Source organism: Physeter macrocephalus, chromosome 7, assembly GCF_002837175.3.
Source record: "Physeter macrocephalus isolate SW-GA chromosome 7, ASM283717v5, whole genome shotgun sequence".
Lineage (NCBI taxonomy): Eukaryota > Metazoa > Chordata > Mammalia > Artiodactyla > Physeteridae > Physeter > Physeter macrocephalus.
In genome coordinates, this window is record NC_041220.1 from 26,456,522 (window position 1) to 26,477,886 (window position 21,365).

A 21,365-nucleotide genomic window follows, 5' to 3' on the forward strand; every position below is an offset into this window, starting at 1 on the left:
AAAGCTTTTGCACAGCAAAGGAAACCATAAACAAGATGAAAAGACAACCCTCAGAATGGGAGAAAATATTTGGAAATGAAGCAACTGACAAAGGATTAGTCTCCAAAATTTACCATTACATTTGGAATTACAATGGAAGGAAAAGCATCTCCTGCAACTGGGGAGTGGTTGCTGCTACAAAGAACCACTTGTAGAAGGATGTAAACTAGGGCTCTCTGACTCACTTTCAACTTATTGCCCAATATAATAGATATCAGATACCAAAGTGAGTGCAGGACAGACCACCATATGCAAAGTTTGTAACAGAAAGCTTTACTAACCAATTCCACAACTACTGAACCCTAATATCAGATCAAGCATATCAAAAGCGGGCAGCATGTGGGCAAGAAAGGAGGATTTGTGAAGAGCCGTACTTTTGAAAAAGCTGGTGCACTGGGGGAAATCCCTACCACCACCCTAGAAGGGTGTGGACATGGGATGGGGCTGCAGTCTTCACCTCCAGCTTAGAGGTAGTAGGCTCCATTGAACCTCTTGAGGAGTTGACATGTCCTCTGCAGTCAGAGACCCATGTGAACACATGTGATGCGTTCCTTTTTTTTTTCTTTAAAACATCTTTATTGGAGTATAATTGCTTTAAAAGGGTGTGTTAGTTTCTGCTGTATAACAAAGTGAATCAGCTATACATATACTCTCTTACTTCATCCCAGCTTACCGTTCCCCTTCCCCGTGTCCTCAAGTCCATTCTCTACGTCTGCATCATTATTCCTGTCCTGCCCCTGTGTTCTTCAGAACCTTTTTTTTTTAGATTCCATATATATGTGTTAGCATACGGTATTTGTTTTTCTCTTTCTGACTTACTTCACTCTGTATGGCAGTCTCTAGGTCCATCCACCTCACTACAAATAATTCAATTTTGTTTCTTTTTATGACTGAGTAATATTCCATTGTATATATGTGCCACATCTTCTTTATCTATTCCTCTGTCAATGGACACTTAAGTTGCTTCCGAAAGCTTAAACAGTCTTGGCAGGTTAGAGAGAGAGGAGGGGGCTGTATTCAGGAAGTAATTGAAAAGAGTATCCCAAAGAGTGGGACAAAGAAAGCATGCATGTGGATCAGAGGTGTAGGAAAGTGTGAGCAAGTGTCCTTTTTATAGCTTAAGTTATTATTATTATTAAGTTCATTTATTTTCCTTCAAGCAACAGGAGAATAAATTGTTTTAAAAAAAACTATGTAGAACAAAACTGATGTTCTAATGTTCTAAGAAGAGAATGTAAACTCATAACAGGGGATGGGGGTAAAGAGGGACAAACATGCACCAAATACCTATATGTACCAGGCACTGGACTAGGCAGTATAATCTGCAAGCAAAAAAGAAAAAGAAAAAGGAAAGGCAAGCAAGATGAAGGAGATAGGAGTCAGTGAACGGCACTGACAGGACCAACCAGGAGGAGGAAAGGGTCTCAGTGCACAAAAAGATGAATTTTGAAAAAGGAATGGCTTAGAAATTAACTATTAAAGTAATAATGGAGAAAAACACCCAACTGCAGAATTTCTAGTTTATTGAATTTGAAGGGCATAATGCATTTATGTTTCACAATTATATCCCATTAGGTTAAAAAAAAAAGGAAAAGTACAAGTATTTTATCTAAATACTGTATTCAGGAAGGTTTCATTTTGATGTAAATGATTTACTAACTCTAGTTTCTGTATGACCTCTTTTAAAATGCAATAGCTTAAAACTTAAAATTAAAACTAAAACTTAAAGCAAAACAGAAGAGGTTATACACTGCTAAAGACAATTTTGAAAATACATCTAATGAAAGCTGATGCTCAAATAGGTAAAATCAAATACTGAATGATAAAGTAGCAGCCACTGTCAAATGTTAATGGTTTATGTCCCTGAACTTGGAAAAATATTTAATTGAATAGGATATTTGATCTTAAATGCTTAATAATCACCCAATGAAAAGATAATATTATATATACTTATGTTTCTACTACTCCAAACCATTTTCAAATAGCTTCATTGTCATAAGCATTTAGCTTCTACAGCTACCAACATAATACAGCTTGATAATGTATTTGAATTCCATAAGCACCTATTCATTATGTATTTGGAAATAATACCTATAACTAACAATTGTCACAAAGTGTCAGTTAATGTCACTAGTCATTTGGAAAATGCTTCTCAGTGCCTCATCGTGAGGAAATGTGCTACTCTGAATTGTGGCTTGATGTGTAAAGCTCCAGCTGCATGTCTACAGATTATAAATATAATGGGGTTTTTAAAAATAGAGTTATACATTCAGGGAAAATTAAGTAACTTGAGATAGAAGAATTAGAAAATTGGGTAAGAGAAAAAGTCAAATTGCATATCAGACAGATTCTCCAATTTCTTCCCCTAGCTGTTTCCCTTTGATCTTGGAGCTGTATGTAGCAATCTAAAAAATGTGCTTTGTTAGGTGAAATATGCCACATTCCCTTCCTGCACAGGGATATTTATTATTCCACTCCCATTTCTTTTGTGTAATTCACTTCTCTTCCGTGATTCCTTGGCCTGCCTGGTTGTCTGCCTTCAGTGGGTGCAAAAGCCCATGGGCCTGCCTGGTTGTCTGCCTTCAGTGGGTGCAAACGCCCATGTCCCAGGGCTGCGGAGGAGAGCTGTCTCCTCTTGGAGTCTCCGATCCCAAAGGTTCATGTCCATTCTCTTTTTGAGAAATAATAGGCTGTTTTGTGTAGGCTTACATCAGGTTCTTCAGAAAGGTGGGAACCCAGAGCAAACAGATAAGCTATCTGCATTCATTTCTCTCCGTGTGTTCTCCTCAGCTACAGCAAGCTTCCTCCCATGCAATGCTTCTAAATCCCCTTCTGCAGTCTTTGGAAATGTGGGAGCAGGTGGTGGAGGGAGAAGCCTTTGTGCTCACCTGGTGGGCAGATGAGGGCAGCAGGTTTAATGTGTTTTATTTTTATTTTTTTAAAAATTTATTTATTTTAGTTATTTATTTTTGGCTGTGTTGGGTCTTCATTGCTGCACGCGGGCTTCCTCTAGTTGCAGTGAGCAGGGGTTATTTTTCGTTGTGGTGCGCGGGCTTCTCATTGCAGTGGCTTCTCCTGTTGAGGAGCACGGGCTCTAGGTGCACGGGCTTCAGTAGTTGTGGCACGTGGGCTCAGTAGTTGTGACTTGCGGGCTCTAGAGCGCAGGCTCAGTAGTTGTGGCGCACGGGCTTAGTTGCTCTGCGGCATGTGGGATCTTCCCAGACCAGGCATCGAACCTGTGTCCCCTGCATTGGCAGGCGGATTCTTAACCACTGCGCACCAGGGAAGCCCTAATGTGTTTTAAAAAGAAGTGTTTGGTATATTCTTTTGGGAGATGTCTCCAAACTGTCTTGATGATATATTTGGCTCTCCATTTCAAAGGCTATGAACCCAACATGTTACTGCTATGGATAGCAATACAAGTTTTCTGTGTCCTTTCCCTCCTTCTTAGAGTTTTTCAATATAAACTCAGTGGAAGCAGTGTGAAAAAATACAGACCACAAGCTTTTATTAGATTCTTCTGTAAGCCTCAGTAGGGGCACCATTGACTGCTTTGGACACAAAATAAAATTACCCAAGAAACTCTTAAAGCAAGACTTTAGAGAACAATAATAATAATTTTTAAAAGATTCTATATGTTGATTACTTGATTACACAAATCTATACATGTGATAAAATGACACAGAACTATGCAAACCCAGTATACCAATGTCAATTTCCTAGTTTCCAACTAGCAGGAAAGTAGAAATACACTTAATGGCCATTTGCGAATGGCCATTTCTGTTTGGGAGTTAGGGCTCCATATGGGTTAACTGGAAGGGAGAAAACATTATGCCTTCTTTCTTCTCTAGAGTGTATAGGATTCAAGGAAGATGTGAAACATATTCTTCCTTCCAGAGAACGTAATGTAATGTAATGTAATATAGCAACTCCCTATTTGGAAATCAGAATAATCATTCTCATTTTTGGATACAATCTAGATAGATCCAGACAAAGTGATGGGGTAATTTCATGTATTTAACGAAAGAATCGTTTTATCTAATTAAAAAAAATCTCACTCTATTTTCTTTGCCCTCCTCATTGGAGGTGGAGACTATATTTGATTACTATGCTTTAGGGCCAGCGATGCTAGGGGTCTCTGTTCCCTAAGCAGCCTAGCAATTTAAATAAATTGCCCATGACAGAGTCTTGATTTTTCATTAGGGAGAAGACCAGAAGCAGTGAATTCCAGCTCCACACACCAGACTAACGGGGGTGCTGAGGCAGCAAGAGGGGTCGTGGCCCTCAAGTATCCCGGAGAGCCAGTCGGTGCCTGACTCGGTAAGTACCACATCCAGGTGCATCCTCTGTGCTTAGTATCACTTATTTCATATTCATGCTTCTGATTACTGACCCTGTGAAACAACTTACACTCACTTCCAAAATATTTATTTGGTGATATCTTAATATAACTTTTCTTTCAGAGATTCTTCCCTCTGTGTTGAGATTGTAATAAGGATCAAATGTGATAAGGGATGTGGAAGTTTTGGAAAAGTTTGAATTTCCCTAAAGCCAAGTTTGCAGGGATCTGAGTGGGAAGAGAGCCTTCCCCACCGGCAGAGGTCATGGAGGGAGTGGGCTTTGGGCAGCAAGCTGGCCAGCTGAGCAAGTCCTTCTATAGATCAAACCACAGGAAATGATTGTTTTCTTCAGATAAAAAATGTCAGCAATTTTGTGTAGTTCAACTTGGTACGTAGAGATGAGGCAGGATGCAGTGGGAAGAGAACCGGACTCAGGGTGAGGAGACCTGGGCTGCGGTCTTAGGGGCACCACTAACTAGAGGTGTAGCCCTTAAGGAAATACTTCCTTCTCAGGACCTCATTTCTTCTTCTCTCAAATGAGGGAGCGGAATTAGAACCTTTCTGGGTTCCTTTGCAGGTTGAATATTTCATGATTCACAGCAATAGAGAAAACATATTAACTTATCATGTCCCCGTTTGGACAAACGATAATATTACTTCGTCTAAGTTGGTGTAACTTGACAAATTAAACGTGAGTGGTAAGCTCTCTGGAGCCCTATGCACAGGTGAGGAGAATGAGTTCCCCAGAAGGCACACAAATTATCTGGGTCCTGAGGTGCACTGGCTCATCTAGAGGCGTGATCTTTACCTCGGCTGCATGTTATAACCAAGCCCTTTCATATCCATTATCTCGTGTGAAAATCCAGTCAGCACAACAACCTGGAAGAGGAGCAAGCGCACTTGACACTATACTTACAAATGAAGTACCTGCGGTTCAGGAACTGTGCCTCACTCGAGGTCACAGAATCAGTCAATAAATTAAAAAATAAGCAAAGGAACTTCCCTGGTGGCACAGTGGTTAAGAATCTGCCTGCCAATGCAGAGGACATGGCTTAGATCCCTGGTCCGGGAAGATCCCACATGCTGCGGAGCAACTAAGCCTCTGCGCCACAACTACTGAGCCTGTGCCCTAGAGCCCACAAGCCACAACTGCTGAGGCCACGTGCTGCAACTACTGAAGCCCGCATTCCTAGAGCCTGTGCTCCACAACAAGAGAAGCCACTGCAATGAGAAGACTGTGCAGTGCAACAAAGAGTAGCCCCTGCTCGCTGCAACTAGAGAAAGCCTGCGTGCAGTAACAAACACCCAACACAGCCAAAAAAAAAAAAAAAAAAAAAAAAAATGCAAAGCTCTCCACAATCTGGATCCTCTCCACCTCTCCATCATCTCCTACTCTCTTGCTGCCTTGGAGTCTATAAGCTAACTATACTAAGCTATGTGCAGTTTGCAAATCTTGTGGTGCTGTTTCTGAATTCAGCTCTGAAAACTCTTATTCATCCTTCAAAGCCCAGAGTGGGCATTGCTTCTTGATGAAACTTCCCTGGGTGATGGCTCATCTCTGCCCTTAATGCACATACTTCCTTGGTAGTGCCTCTCAAGTACGGTAGTTAACTGTCTCTGTTTCTGGCTCCCTTCCTATATTTGGAGCTGATTGCTTGTGGCTTTTCATCATGGAGTCCCTAGCACATAGCACAGTTTCTGGAGATTAATCAGGACTCATTAAATACCTGTTGAATATGACTAAATCCCTCCTGGATAAAAACTGACCTAAATATAGATTTAAAGAATAGACTGAGCACTGCTAATAATTTAACCTATTTACAAGCTGTAAATATATTACTTCTATTACCTTGCTTCATAAGAATATAGATGATGGTTTAAAAAATCTAGTAATATCATAATATAAAGCTGTAGTTACAGTCTAGCTAGAGCCAGGACCTGCATGCCAGGCTTTTAGATTCTTAGCTTAGAGCTTGTTCTTCTACAAAATACTATGCGTACAGAGTGTGAAACAATTTTTAAGTTTGAGGGTCTTGTTCTAGAGAAATCTTTAAAAATGATAAAAACAATGCTTTGCATTTCCAGAGTACCTATTATTTAACCTTTTCCCCATGGTCCAGCATTCTTCTCATGTTCTAGAAATTGATACCGTAACACTTGTCATATAAGTTTGTGCTTGATTGGCATTTGAAATGAGATCGTATAAGAAAGGGAGGAAGGAAGGAAGGAAAGAAAGAGAAAGGAAAAGGCCCATTTCCTTAAAAGCCCTAATGCACTGTATGCCTTAGGAAGACATGATCCCTTACCAAACCAAGCCCCTGCAGTTCCATATAGATGTCCAACAACAGGACAGAGTCCCCATTGTGGCTATGCTAATGTCAGTGACAAGTGACTCTGAAATAGTGGGCATAATACCCAGATCATCTATTCTCCTAAGAAGAAAGAGATCATTGTCACATCCCATCCCAGCTCATGTACGTAGTACGAAGGATATATAAGACAGTTCCAAGAGCAATTTGATTCATAAATATTAGGAAAGGAGGAGCCACGTGAAGGTCCACAAGAAGAAAAAAGGGATCAAAAGGAAGTTGTGGAGGCATAAAAATAAAGTTCTACTGATGACAGGCCAGATTTTAGAGCCAAGTGTATCGACAAGCTATTGTAAATGGGTTTGGCCAAACCTTGGAACCACCCAACAAACCTCTAAACAAATGGAGGATGACCTCTGGTTGAGAGCTCTTCCTGAGTTTTGACAAAACAATAATTAAGGAGGAAAGGTTGGGAGTTAAAGTAAACCACAGCCCCGCTCTGTAGTAATCATCTCCATTGTTAGTCAGCGCTTTACAAAAAACGGTCAAGCCAGGGAGCCCAACAGATGTCATTAGCCTGGTGCTTGGCAAGCACTTATCAGGCGAAGAATATAAGCTGAGCTTTTCTTTCCAAGGGAAGCATTCCATGTGTCAGCAATTCCTTTCTGCCAGACCACAAATCAACAGTTGCTAGATAAATGAAAAGCTTCCACGCAACTTACAAACTCTTGGGTAGACTATTCATTTTCTAGAAAGTAAAATGCCTTTTAAAAATAGCACAAGCTATAAACGGTCCCAGGGGGTTCCACTAAAGTGATCAAATGTTAAATTCATAAATCTTTTGGACCCTTAAGGAAAATGGAAATTGAATTATGCTATAGATTGGCAAGAATTAAAAAATGGCAGAATAGGTCTTAGCTCATAGGTCCGTGAGAGTCTGGACTGAACCCCACATACTGCCTGTATTAATGGTAAAGAAAAATTCAGTTTGAAAATCACTTAGGATATATTTTATTAAAATAAAAATCATTTTGATGACTTTGGATTATATGTATTATTTTGCAAATTACGTTGCTGCATAATTTGACATGGGATACTATTATATAATGATCATTGGACATTTAAAGTGGAAAGAAATGTTGTAACTGGGGCCAAACACACACAGAATAGCCTAGGCTTCCTGACTTTCTGCGTCTTTCCTTCTCTCATATTCCCTTCCTGGTGTGTGTGTGTGTGTGTGTGTGTGTGTGTGTGTGTGTGTGTGTGTGTGTGTGGGGTGTTTCCTTTGCCAAAGCCCCTTCTCCTCTGTTTCTTTTATCTTTCCCCCCTCCCAAGGATCTGCCTCTCCTTCATGTGTGTGTGTGTGTGTGTGTGTGTGTGTGTGTGGTGTTTCCTTTGCCAAAGCCCCTTCTCCTCTGTTTCTTTTATCTTTCCCCCCTCCCAAGGATCTGCCTCTCCTTCATGTGTGTGTGTGTGTGTGTGTGTGTGTGTGTGGTGTTTCCTTTGCCAAAGCCCCTTCTCCTCTGTTTCTTTTATCTTTCCCCCCTCCCAAGGATCTGCCTCTCCTTCTGTATTTTTATTTCTTTGTCTTTGTGTGAACAAGAACTCTTCCCAGCTTCTAGAAGACTGGTTAGTATTTTTGTATACACCCTCTTTTTAAAGTTTAAACACACAAGAGATGATTATTTAATAAACAGCATCTACAAAGAGGTTTCTTAATTTATTCTTTGCCTTTAGCCTACCATCGGAATTAAACCTAGTAGTTCCCTTGAAGTTTGTGATAAAATCTCAAGGTAAATCTCCTACATCTTTCACTGAACAAAGGAACAAAAATGGGTATGATCTCCGAAGTCATTTCTAGTCTTTAGGTCTGTGATTCTAAGTGAGTATTATCATAATAACAACAATAATAGTTTCTATAATTTTGCTCTTTTTTAAATAAAAAAATGAAAGCTCAATCTGAAAAGCATGTAATTTCTTTTAAAAAGTGTTTCTTAGTGTCTGTAAGGAAAAGAAACATTTCCCCACTAAAAGCATGTGAACTGTATTGTCCAAGATATAGAACAAAAATATGACTGCCCCTTAAGCCAAGGTCCTGTGTTTGCCCAGCATGGAGTTTCCACGGTTATAGTAGAGTAGTTCTATAGTTATATAGAGTAGGTGGCTTTGGGGTTTCTCCAGGCAGGCCCAGGCAGAAGACATGAATCAAGAATTAAAATATGCCATTTCTGTCACGACTACCCTTTCTACAATTATTATTTTCATAATTTCCCAGAGACTAGCCCTCACTCTACATATCAATAATGGGTGACGTGACAAACTGGGAATAAGTATCACTGGGGAAAAGAGGAGAAGTACTTCTTGAGACATATGACACTGTTTTCTCAAGCACCCTGTGTGCATGAGATTCCGGAAGGGTCTGACGGTGGATCTGTAGTCTGCCTCAAGAGGAGGGAAACTCAGCGCTTTGGGAGGATGGTGAGATGATCAGTGAAAACACTGAGCTTTTGCTGGGGTGAGTGAAGAGCTCAGTGTTCTCTGGAACTGCTTATCAGCTCTTCTAAATGCCCCTAGTAGTGAAGCCTGAGAAAAAGAGACACTCAAACTAGCTATATGTTAGGTGTTGTTAATATCTCTAATCAGGGATTCACATCCTAGGGATTGTCACGTGTCCTTTAATCAGAACAGCTCCATTTTAGAAGCCGATCCATCTGAGGTACATGTGTACTTCATTATTTCATTTGTCATTATTTCTGGTCATATATTGCACAATTCAATTTTTGATACAGGGATTCACTGCTGAAATTAGTGGCTTGTCAATTAGCATAATGAATGACAGGAATAAAATCTCATTGGTGAAATCAATGAAAATAAAGATAAGAAAATTTGCTATAACATTATAGATACACTCTCCACATTAACTGAATAGGTTATGCATCTAGCAGGTCCTATAGCCTGTGCAGTTGACTAGCGTGCCTAGGACTTTATTCTTAAAGAATTCTTTGCCCATTTGTTGGCAGGATTTTCACTGGTTGAGGATGATTATAAGCTATCTCTAAGGGTATAGGATTCCACATTTAGAATATTATTGTACCTGCCTCAAGTAAACCACTCATGCAAGATCAGGTCAGTGCCTGAAAAAAAAAAAAGAGATGGGACGTTATCAAACTGATAGAACAGGTTATGTAAACTATTTTCTTTCTTCATCTAAAGAATTCAATAAATGTTGGTATGTGGTAAAAAAAAAAAAAAAAAAAAAAAAGACACTGATTTACCCTGATGTCTTTACATCAAGTGAGGGTACTTCTATTTGCTTCAGGAGTGGCTAAAACTTTTTGACAGAAACGTCACTGTGATAGTTAATTTTGTGTAAACTTGGCAAGGCTATGATGCCCAGTTGTTTTGTCAAACACTTGTCTAGATGTTGTTGTGGTTCTGTAGATGTGATGAAGACATCAGTTGACTTTTTTTTTTTCAGTTTCATTTATTTAGGGACCTCCCTGGCAGTCCAGTGGTTAAAACTCCACGCTTCCACTGCCAGGGGCATGGGTTTTATCCCCAGTAGGGGAACTAAGATCCCGTATGCCACATGGACAAAAAAAAAAAAAAAAATTATTTATTTACTTATTGAAGTATATTTGATTTATAATGTTTCAGGTGTACAGCAAAGTGATTCAGATATATACTATATATATATATATATATACACACACACACACACACACACACACACACACACACACACACATATATATATACTTTTCAGATTCTTTTCCATTATAGGTTATTACAAGATATTGAATATAGTTCCCGCTGCTATACGGTAGGTCCTTATTGTTTATCTATTTTATATATAGTAGTGTGTATCTGTTAATCCCCAATTCCTAATTTATCCTTCCCCCCTTCCCCTTTGGTAACCATAAGTTTGTTCTCTATGTCTGTGAGTTTGTTTCTGTTCTGTAAATAAGTTTATTTGTATCATTTTTAAAGATTCCACCTATAAGTGATATCATATGGTGTTTGTCTTTCTATGTCTGACTTACTTCACTTACTATGATAATCTCTAGGTCTGTCCATGTTGCTGCAAATGGCATTATTTCATTCTCTTTTATGGCTGGGTAATATTCCATTGTATATATGTACCACATCTGCTTTATCCATTCATCTGTCGATGGACAGTTAGGTTGCTTCCATGTCTTGGCCATTGTAAATAGTGCTGCTATTCAGTTGACTTTAGGTAAAGCATAATGTGGGTGGATTTCATCTAATCAGTTGAAGGCCAAAAGAGCACAGACTGAGGTTTCCCCAGGAAGAAGCAACTCTACCTCAAGGCTGTAACACAGAAACTCTGCCTGAGTTTCCTGCCTGCTGGCCTGCCCTACAAATTTCAGATTCACCAGTCCCACAACAGTGTGAGTCAAAAAATTTCTGTCTCTCTCTGTCTCTATCTCTCCCCCCTGCCACACACACCCCTCCTACTGTTCTGTTTCTCTGGAGAAACTTGACTAATACAGTCACCACAATACTCCCCTCCACCTCTTTTTTCTCTGATATGTTAAACTTTTCTGAAACTTTTCTAGATGCAGGCACCTCCCAGCATGTCCTGCCCTAGTTACCTTTCATCATATTTACATGTTCAGACCCTGTCTTCCTGTTTCATTTGCTTGTTTTAATCCAGTCAGAAGTATTTAGCACATAGACTTTGCAGAGAAACTCTCTGTAGGGAGAAGTCTTCTCCTTCCCCAGTGAGAGAGATAAAACACTTTAATGCTACTGAATTTGCCAGAGAACTATCAGGATACTTTAAACCCAGATTAATCATAAAAGAAAACATAATGGATGGAAAAGAAAGATAAATCTGTGTTTCTAAAACCTACGGAACATTTAGAATTGCTTGACAATGTTAGGAAAGATTAGAAATATAATACAAAGGCTTAAGAGTGTTTTATATAAAATATACCTAATATTCATTCAAAGATCCTACAGAGGAAAACTTGAGTTGTAAAAGTGATGCATTAGCAAGCATTACTTAGTGTTGTGTTGGGGTATATCCTGGTGTATTTTCTGGAGATAAGGATTAGTTTTTTGTTTTTTTTAACTTAAATTCTGTGGTTTACAAACCTTAGTTTTTACAAAATAGAGCCAAGTTCACATTTTAATAAGGATAGTTAAATTAGGTTCCTGAACCCAACTGTAATGTGTGTGTGTGCTTCCCATGCAACACCAAGCAATTTTCAACACCAGCAGGGTGTGCAAAAATCCAACTCAATTCTGTCACTATCTACCCAGAGATGGCATCAGATTCCACACGTTAAGGGTTCACTGTCCCCCCAACCCCCCGTCTCTAATTCAGATGCCAGTCTGTCACCTGTGCTGCTGACCAGCTGGCTATAGATTGGAAATTCCGATGATCCTCTCCTTGGTGACTCAGTTCAGGTACCAGTCGAAAGCCCGGTTTATCACCTGTACTTCTGACCAACAGGCTACAAATCCGAGCTTCCCAAGACCCCCTCCATCAGATCCCTCAGGTTGTTAGTGAAGATAAAAGGAAGAGATAAATTTGAGTAAATCTAATTCCTTCCAATCTTCTAGCTATACTTGCTTCCCATTAAATGTGGTTCATAGATTTTGCTGTATGATGTATACACCAGGTTCTTCCTAAACAACTGTGACTAAAGCAATGCCATCCACTAATCTGGACTGGCCCCGTTTTCCTTGATATTTGGAATTCCTGCTCAAAGAAAAGGAAGATTCCACTTTCCTGAACTTGCCAAACAATAACTCTTGAAACAGTATTTCTAAACCTTTGTTCTTTCTACTATGCCATGCTACTTTGCAGTAAGCTGTGCAGAGAGTATTTTGGGCTGGGTAAGGAAACAGGTTAGAGTTAAAGAGAGATTACAAGGAGCCAATGGCTGGTGGGAATGGTCATAGTGCAGCTGTTCTCTCCATTTCCACATCAGGTGGTTCAGGCAGGTAAGTGAGTCCTCGGGGTGTAAGGCTGTGCCTAGGACCTACAGTCTCTGTAGAAATCTGACTGTCAGATCCCTTCCAGATATCCCCATCATACCATGTACCAGCGCTCTCCAACTTAGGAGAACTTAAAACTCTTTGTCTTAACAAATGAATTCAAGGGAGAGAAAAATCGAAGCTGCAAAGGGAAATCAATTAACAGCATGAAAGGTGAAATTATGTAGAAAAATATCACCCTTTCATGCTTAATGAATCAAAGAAAATGTGTCTGCCAGCATGAAGCTATTTTATCAGAAAATAGCCCAGGTGAAACAGTTAAAGGAAAGGGCATTACCAAGTTCAACTCTGTCACAAATGACAAAGTGAGAGAAGAGGAACATTGCAGACCAACAAAACTGTATTCAGAGGTTCATAAAATTGTAGTGTTTTACATCTAGAGAGTACTTTTTCCATGAATCTCTTCTCAGTGCAACCAAATTAACATTTGGGATGATTTCTAATTAATTTTTCAGTCAACTTAACTTTTGAAATCAAAGGCAAAGGTGTAAATTAAAAAAACAACCCCATTTACAATTGCACAAAAAGAATAAAAGGAGGTGAAAGACCTGTACAGTGAAAACTGTAAGACATTGCTGAAAGACATTGAGGATGACACAAAGAAATGGAAAGATATTCTGTGCTTGTGGAATGGAAGAATTAACATTGTTAAATGTCCATATTACCTAGAGCAATCTACAGATTCAATGCAATCTCCATCAAAATCTCAATGACATTTTTCACAAAAACAGAACAAATATCCTAAAATTTATGTGGAACGTCAAAAGACTCTGAATAGTCAAAACAATCCTGAGAAAAAAGAACAAAGTTGGAGGTATCACAATGTAATATAGTCACATTATATTAAAAGCTATAGTAATCAAAATAACATGGTATTGGCAGAAAAACAGACACATAGACCAATGGAACACAACTGAGAGCCCAGAAATAAATCCACATATACATGGACAATTAATTTACAACAAAAGAGAAATGACCACACAATGTAGAAAGGAGAGTCTCTTCAATAAATGGTGTTGAGAAAACTGGACAGTCACATGCAAAAAAGTGAAACTAGACCACTATCTCATACCATGCACAAAAGTCAACTCAAAATAGATTAAAGACTTGAATGTAAGACCTGAACATAAAGCATAAAACTCCTAGAAGAAAACATAAGCAGTACATTCTTTGACATTGGTTTTATATCTTTCTGGATGTCTCCTCAGGCAGGGGAAGCAAAAGCCAAAATAAACAAATGAGACTACATCAAACTAAAAAGCTTCTGCACAGCAAAGGAAACCATCAGTAAAATGACAAGAAAACTACTGAATGGGAGAAGAGATTTGCAAATGGAAACTAAGCTTTTGGTAGTGAGCACGTTGTAGTGTATACAAAAGTAGAAATACAATATTGTACATATAAAACTTACATAATGTTATATATAATGTTATAAACAGCAACAACAAAAAAAGCAAGGGTGTAACTTTGGTGAAGTGCTCTACAGGCTTGTGGCCCACTCACAGGGATCACAGTTTGAAGACTGTACCAGGTAGTCCTAGATCTTTTGTTGTGAGCAAGAGCTAAGAGAATTCTGCCATCTGAGAAGTTTTAAATTAAAGAAACTATACATTTGATAAACCGATTCTTTCTTAAATATATTTAAACACAGGATTTTTTTTTTCTTTTAATGCAACCCCTTTTAACTACTAGTTCTACAGGACTCCATTCAGGAAATAACATTTAAATTATTTTGAAGTCATGTCAAAACTACCTGAAGGAAATAGGTTCTTTCCATCAGTGCTTCTCAAAACCAGAATAACCCTCAGGGCATATGACAATGAACCTGTCCTGAGGAGGGGCAGGGAATGGGACCTGAGGCATAGCTACAGCCTATGAGCTTTGAAGTCTCAGAGGTACCTTTCAAAATTCCTTATTGTATTCTGATTCGTAATATAAGCACGTGTATGTAAAGAAAAGTAAAACTCTGCTTGGTGGATTTGTGCCAACTTTACTGAGTCTTCCCACACACCCACGCTCATGGACACAACCCCTGTATTAATGACCAATATCACTTGCAACAAGTGTTATCGAAGCTTTGAATTCTCTTAAGAAAAAAGATCACAATCTTAGGTAACCGAACCTCTCTAATGTATTGCACTACAAATTTCTCAGCCCATCGTAATTATAAAATGACTGATTTGTGCATACTCAGAAAATGCCCAGGTCTAGATGTGTTTTCAAAAGAAATTCAGGGACTTTCCTGGCAGTCCAGTGCTTAAGACTCCATGCTTCCAATGCAGGAGGCGTGGGTTCGATCCCTGGTGAGGGAGCTAAGATCCCGCATGCCATGCGGCATGGCCAAAAAAAAAAAAAAAAAACAAATTCAATTGCTTTCCTATCAGTTGACAATCATTATTATTCTTCCTACTGAATAAAAAGAGTTCCCCAAGGCATCAATGAGAGCAGATATCAAGAAGCCCTGAGTTCTCAAAGCTGAGGGGAAGGCTTCCATTCCTAGGTATATACCCAAGAGAAATGAAAATATATGACCACACGAAAACTTGTTCACGAATGTTCCTGACAGTATTATACATAGTAGGCCCAAAGTGGAAGCAATTCAAATGTCCATCAGCTAATGAGCAGATATATAAAAAGCGGCGTATCCGTACAATGGAACATTATTCGTCCATAAAGGCAATGAAATACTGATACATACCACAACCGGGAAGAGCCTTGAAAACACTATGTTAAGTGGCAGAAGCCCGACAAAAGACCACATAGTACATGATTCCATTTATATGAAGGGTCCCTAATAGGCAAATTTATAGAGATGGAAAGTAGATTAGTGGTTGCCTGGGCCTAGAGTGAGGAGGTGGGGTAGGAGGAAATGAAAGTGACTGCTGGGAATTCCCAGGCGGTCCAGTGGTTAGGACTCCGAGCTCTCACTGCTGAGGGCCTGGGTTTGATCCCTGGTCGGATAACTAAGATCCCACAAGCCACGTGGCATGGCCAAAACAGAGGGAAAAAAAAAAAAAAAAAGTGATTGCTAATAGGTATGAGTTTCTTTCTGGGGGGATGAAAATGTTCTAAAATTTGTGGTGATGGCTGCATACACTGTGAATATACTAAAAACCACTGAGTTGTATATGTTAATTATGTAAATCCTATTAATTTATTAATATGTTACTATAATATACATAATAAATGAGCACTATATATTAATATGTAAGCTATTAATAATTCAATATAATAATATTTAAAATATTGTACATTTTCACACATTACATTGTAAACATTACATGAAATTGCATTTGTAACTGTAAATAAATAGATTTTGTAAAAAACAAAGCAAAAGAAAAACTAAGGGGAAGGTGAAGCCCCAAGAGTGGCTGATTATTGATATTCCACAATAGAGAACATAAAATGATCTAGAAGGGAATTGTTGAGGGCTTTGCAAACTTTCTGCTTTCTGCAATTAAAAGCACAAGGAAAAACCAAGCTTTATGTATTCACATCCACCAAAGAAATGGAACAAGAACTACTTTTTGACTGTTCATTGCAGCAAATGTATCACATTTTATTCAATACCATCTTTTAGTTATACTCAATTATACTGTTTCTGCAACACACTTGCATTTATCAAGTAACATATTAGTCACATTATGTACCTGTTTGTATACTAATGGTTTCTCATACAGCTTAAGCCTTCTTTTTTCCATAAAGTAGGCTTATGGTGACTGAAAATTCTTCTTGAGATGTTTTTATAAAAATAATCCACTTAGACCTACTGGGCTCATGCTAAATATTCAAGAAAATTTCATAGAATGGTTGATAGCATTCTTAGACTTTTAGGGCTGGAAGGGCCTTTCCAGATGAGCCGTTCAACCTCTTCATACATCAGTGGAAGACCAGCCCTGCACCACACAGAGCTGGTAGGCAGCACAGCTGGACTCACACTCAGGTCTCCTGATTCCCAGGCTCATACTTTCTCACTAAGCCTGTCTCCAAAGGATAATTCACCATAGCAATGATGATAATGAATACGGTCTTAATCGGTTACTGGAGCACCAATATCAATCACAGTACTTTTCAGTTGTACAATGGTTGACAGTTTATAAAGAGCTTCCACATAGATAATTTTATTGGAGACTCCTCACACCCTATGAACCAGGCAGGAGTCAGCATCTCAGAATGAGGGGCAAAATGGTTATACGATTTTCTCAAAGCCACAGGGCTGGCAAGCACTGGGTCTGGAATGAGAAATTCACATTCAACATTTTCCAAGAACTCATGATTCTTTGCCATCATGTCACCCAGGTACCCGTGCCAGAAACCTGGGCATCACTCTTTTTTTAAAATTTAAGAAATTTTTTTATTTAAAAAATTTTTAAAAAATTTTATTGAGGTATAGTTGCTGTACAATATTATATGTTACAGGTGTACAGTATAGTGATTCACAATTTTTAAAGGTTATACTCTATTTATAGTTATTATAAAATATTGGCTATATTCCCCGTGTTGTACAATATATCCTTGTAGCTTATTTATAGTTGTACCTCTTAATCCCCTACTGTAAATCACCTCTCCCCCCTCCCACTCTCCACTGGTAACCACTAGTTTGTTCTCTATATCTGTGAGTTTGCTTCTTTTTTGTTATATTCACAAGTTTGTTGTATTTTTTAGATTCCACATATAAGTGATATCGTACATATTTGTCTTTGTCTGATTTAATGGGCATCACTCTTCCTCTTTTTATTCCCTCAAATTCAAGAACTGTTCATTCTAGTTCCTACAAATTAAAAAAAAGTCTATCCACTTCTCTCCACCTTTATTGCCACTACATAAGTTTAGACCAACATCATTTTTCACTTACTTACCTGCAATCTCCCCCTTTCCAATTTTGTCTTTACCTGAAATTTAGTCTCTGCACTGCAAAGGTAGGTGTGCAGAGCACACGGTGATCATGTCACCACCCTCTCTGCACCTTTACCCTTTCTTCATCACTCTCAGGATGAAGTCCATTGACACATTTAGAGCCTCCTTCATGGTCTGGAGCCTGCTCACTGCTTCATCTCCTGCTGCAGCTTCTGTATGCTGGTCTATTCGGTCAGAGTGAACTCAGAAGCTCGCCAGATTTCCTCAGCTCTTTCTTCCTTTATGCCTCTCCACTGTTCTTTTTCTTTTTCCTTCACCTGGCTAACTTCTCATTCAGGGCTCAGCTGAGATGTCACTTTCTTGAGAAGCCTTCCTTGAGCCCTCCCACTGGATAAGATGCCTCACCTACTTGTCAACCTAAGCGGACTCTTTTTTAAAAAAAATTATCTTTTTTAAATTAAATATTTTCTTCAGTTATATATATACACACAGAGTATATATATATGTATATATTTCAGATTATTTTCTGTTATAGGTCATTACAAATATTGAATATTGTTCCCTGTGCTATACAGTGAATCCTTGTTTCATATCTGTTGTATGTAGAGTAGTTTTTATCTGTTAATCTCATACTCCTAATTTATCCCCCCCCTCTCCTTCTTGGTAACCATAAGTTTGTTTTCTATATCTGTGAGTCTGTTTCTGTTTCATATATAGATTCATTGGTATTGTTTTTTAGATTCCACACATATAAATGATATATAATATTTGCCTTTGTCTGACATTCGCTTAGTATGATAATCTCTAGGTCCATCCATGTTGCTGCAAATGGCAATATTTCATTCCTTTTTATCGCTGAGTAATATTCCATTATATATGTATGTATATATATATATAGATATAGATATAGATATATATACACACCACATCTTATTAAACCAATCATCTGTTGATGGGCCCTTTGGGTTTTTTCCATGTCTTGGTTATTGTAAATAGTCTAAGCTCACTTTCAATATAGCATTTACCCAGCCTTTTAACTTATCCCCCATTAGGCTGTAAGTTCTTTGTAAGTAGGGACTATGTCTTTTTTTTGTTTTTTGGTCCTATCCCAGTGTGCCTGGAATAGAGCAGGTACTCAGTAAACTTTTGTTAATTGAATGAACAATGCTATAGTCAAGTCAGAACAGGGCTGTGCCTGCTCTGAAATTTGAGTCCAAGTTCTAGCTATGTGTTTCTTTCCATACTTGATGACAATCATATTCTGAATCCTGAACACTGAAATTAAGGAAGTGGTTAGAGAAGATTTCTCATTTAAACACAGAAGTTAGATGAAACCTATAAAGATGAAGCAGTAACGCTAACAGTAAGATACTGTTTAATGGTTACAGGGTGACGGTTGCACGTTGCAAACGAATGTTTCATAATATTTTACATTGGCTGAAGTTCTACACAAGAGATGCAAATTGTTGAAAAGCTCCATATTTTTCGCTCTCTTTTTAGAACTCCAATAGAGCTGATTGATTAAATCAACCGCATTTCAGGCACTTTCTGGCTTTGCAAAGTATATTCATTTAACTGGCCCTTATGCTCTGGTATATTTAAAGGCCTGAATTTATATTTACCCACTGAATTGCATATTATGTTTTCTCAGCATATGTTTGTTTGTAAAGATGCTTATTATGTTACCAAACAGGAAAATTTGGTTCTGGAAGCATTTTTTTAATGCTATTAGTCTAGATGATCTGTACTGAACTTGCAAGATAATACAAAATCACTATTTTTGTAATTATTATTCATTTTTGTTTCTGACACCAAACACCTGCCAGGATTTTATAGATTTAAATTATTTTGCCTTAGATGAAAGAGAAGGCATTGTGCAGAGGTTCTGGACATTTTGGGGCCACAGAGGCCCTTTGGCAGTCTGGGGAAACCTCTGGGGCCCTCCTTAAAACAATGTCTCCAAATGCATACAAGAAAATACATAGGATTAGGTAAAAACCAATTATATTGTAATGCGATTATCAGAATGTTAAAAGAGAAATTTCTGCAGCTGCTATGGAAGACAGTTTGGCAGTTGTTAAAAAAAGGTAAACATAAAACAAGCATATGAGACCCAGCAATTTCACACTTAAGTATATACCCAAAGGAATTGAAAGCAGGGATTTGAACAGACACGTGTACGCCAGGGTTCATTACAGCATTATTCACAATAGCTAAAAGGTGGAAACAACCCAAGTATCCATCAACAGGGGAATGGGTAAACAAAACATAGTTTATACACACACAATGGAATATTAATGGTACTCTGTTACAAGTCTTCCCCCAAATAGTCATTAAACTCCAGTAGTTATATCCAGTTATTTAAAAAACCTCGAAAGTCATTGTCTCAAGAAACCCATTTTCTTTCCCCCAATTCCTTGCCAACTGGTGCATATTCCACTTTTCTCTCATCACAGGAAGCAGAGACCAAAGGCCATTTTCAGTCTATCATCACTTTTTCAATTGAGTAACTCACCTGGAGCTCCGGAGCAGAGAAGCTTCCAACTGTAACACTGCCAGCTCTCCCAAGGGCCTGCCCTGAGTATGGCTTAGTGTCGTCCCTGATTCCTACATAGAGGATGTCCAGCTCCTTGAAGAGCACTGTGCAAGTGAAACATTTTACTACCAATCTCAAAGGGAGCTCAATTTTTCTTTCTTTCCTAGGACTTTATTTTCTAGTAGAGTTTTCTAATGTTCTTGGCTTTTTTAAACATCAGGACAATGCATTGTTTCAGAGAATTTTTACTTCTAAAAATAATAAATTGCGCACCTTCCTCAGCATATTTAATAGGCATGGCTAAGGTCAGATAGCTGTTTATTATAGGATGTCAGGATTACTTTAATTATAGAATTGTTAGCTTTATACAAACACTTTTTAATAAATACACCAAAGGATGTTCTATTTCTTAAAAACCATTTTGCAGGATGGAAAATCAGGCATAAGTAGGATTGAGTAATGTAAACAAAGTCACAGGTGGAGTATCGATGGGGCTGCAAAGAGAACCAAGAACCAGGGAACAAAACCAAGAACAGAATGAACAAAATGCACAACCAGAGCTCATTCTACCAGCTGGGCTGAAGAAAGTAAAAGCAAGTGAGGGAGAAAATGAGGATAGAGAATAGATGGAGAGGTAGAAAAAAGAAGACAGTTAAAACCCAAGAACTGGAAACTGATAGTATCACTAACAATGATCTGGAGCCCCAAAGAGACCTCTGATTATGCCACACTGAATAACAATACCTTCTTGTATTCACTTTCTCAAGTGATTGTCAAGAAACAAAAGCAAAAGTAGAACATTCTACTTGCATGTCCTACTTTTAATAACACAGCTAATGACAAAACACTGTGATGCTTGATCACTTAATCAGTTATCCCTTACCTTTAATGTTGGCTTGATTATTGAATTTCTGTTACGTGATGAGTGGTGTGCTAAAAGCATTTCATATTTGAGTTAAATTTTTTTACAGACTTCACATTTTATTATCTATTTTGTGGAATTGTGGATAACTGAATTATACCTCTGTGTATTCACTGTTAAGATTTTTTACCTACAGGACAGGCCCAAGAATCCTTAGTTTATTTTCATGATACATAAAAGAGGATGTTTAAACATTAGGAAACATAAATCGAAATCCATCCTTTTATCCTAAGCAAGAAAGTCTAGTTTCTTATTACTTGAGGAATTTTTGTAGGTACAACCTTTCAGAAAATCACAGTAATCATTTGTGAACCATGAGGGATAGCTGCTTT

The 21,365-nt window shown here is 38.3% G+C and overlaps 1 long non-coding RNA gene across 11 annotated transcripts in view; it reads left to right on the top strand.

The window, feature by feature from the left end:
* The window catches only part of LOC114486562 (uncharacterized), a 120,937-nt gene that overhangs the window by 40,335 nt on the left and 59,237 nt on the right, over window positions 1-21,365 (top strand). For 10 of the 11 annotated variants that reach the window (XR_003680509.2, XR_003680502.2, XR_003680501.2 and 7 more), the window contains one exon: window positions 4,243-4,359. This is a non-coding gene — a long non-coding RNA (uncharacterized lncRNA). Of the gene's footprint in view, window positions 1-4,242; window positions 4,360-8,425; window positions 8,482-21,365 lie in introns of all 11 variants that reach the window. The other variant, XR_003680504.2, reaches the window with a different exon arrangement.